Source organism: Mizuhopecten yessoensis, unplaced genomic scaffold (genome assembly GCF_002113885.1).
Source record: "Mizuhopecten yessoensis strain PY_sf001 unplaced genomic scaffold, ASM211388v2 scaffold245, whole genome shotgun sequence".
Lineage (NCBI taxonomy): Eukaryota > Metazoa > Mollusca > Bivalvia > Pectinida > Pectinidae > Mizuhopecten > Mizuhopecten yessoensis.
Window position 1 is genome coordinate 843,100 of NW_018403450.1, and position 1,809 is coordinate 844,908.

Sequence of the window (1,809 nt, forward strand, 5' to 3'; positions counted from 1 at the left end):
CCCCCCCCCCCCCCCCCCCCCCCGATATGTTATGGCTTGCCAGAGCTTTACCGCTGTAGGTACAAATGCAGAGTGTTTTGCACATCTTGAGTACCGTGTTTTAGAGTTTGTTTACAAGATTGCTTAAACACTGGGTAGTTTTAGTTGTTGACTTTTAAAAAAAATCCCCCCGAAGGTTGAAGATTTCTCTGTTACACCCTTAAGGCAGGGGATGATTATTTCTCTCCCATCCCATTTCAGTCACAACTCCACCGACACCGACACATGCGAGGTATGAATATTGTTTTTCACTTTTGATGACGTCACAACTACCGGCGACACATTTAAATGGCGTCACAATTGAACACGTGCTATTCGGCACGAGGCTATCTCTCCCTATGGGGTGACAAGCTGATTTTTCCCGGCTAAAACGGGGGACACACCTGTGAAGGATGGCAGAATATTGTATTCATTGTAACTATGTATAAAACAGTCAACTTTTGAAAATTAATTACTTTATCCCGTCCAAGCTTATCAGCTAGCTGTATAGTCTTTTCAGATTACATGGTACATGTAAAAGTGACAAGCTTGGTCAGCTTAACACAAGTAGATTTACATGATAGTGTACAATCCACATCTATTGCCATGCACAGACCATCCATCGATACAAATCACAAATAATCAATGATAATATTTCAAATTGCTTAATATAACGTGTAGAGTATATATCTGATTTCTGATTTCATGCCAGAGCTGAACACCTCGACCAGTTCATCTAGCCAATAAGAAATGGTGTAACACATGCTGTAAATAGGCGTGTGTGTTATTTTAAGCAGTTTTTAATAAATACAGACTTTAAAACATACGTTTTTGTTTATAACAGGAGTACCAATGAACAACAAGTACATTTTCGAGAAAATTAAACAGTTGTTTAAAACGTACAATCAGGCACCAAAGTATACTACTACAAATACATAGTAAGACCACATATGCGATACCAGGCTAAAATAGACACATGTCTATTGTCTCTGGGCTATATGTATAAAAAGTCCAGAGGGGTTTGCACGTTAGATTCGAGAAACGAGCTCAAATTAGCATTTGTATAAATGTATTTTATGTGACGGCAGTTTACAAATGTAGCAGGCCATCTTATTGTAAGTTTGAAGTGAAATAACGATTCATACAGTTATGTATTGTCTCCCCGTAATGCATTTCCTAATTGTTTCGTTAGTCCTACCATTTAAAACGTATATAACATCTTAGCCGCAAGTGTACAGCAATGCTGTGATAGCAGCAACATATTCAGTTTGTCAGTTAATCCACGTAATGCATTATAAAAGACGAGATTCAAAAGTGTTTTGATGCCGCATTTTTTCTAGAAAATGTCGTGCTTTTTGGCCTTGATCTTAAACCGTCACATTAAGTAATAAGTCACATGTAGAGGAAATAAAACGTAGAATTATGCCTAAGTCACATTTGCCACGGCGGCCGTGGAATCTAAAATATCTACGGCCAATAACAATTATAGGTCCGCCGCAGAATTTCCACGGTCACATACTATAGCAGTCACATATGTTAGGGTAGCCGCACGGTGTATTTTGAATTTGTGGATACATAAAACCTGCGGTTGCCGCACGGCATTTGAAGTGATGACGCACGGTCGCCTTAAGGCGTCCCTGCGGCGGCCGTAAGTTTTTGACAAATACCAAGGCAGACGTAAGGTTGCCGCAAGGCGACCGCACGGGGACCCTAAGTTGAATTTGTGGATACATAAAACCTCGCTACCACTACGAAAACGCAAGGCCACCGTACGCCCGACGTATGGTCGCC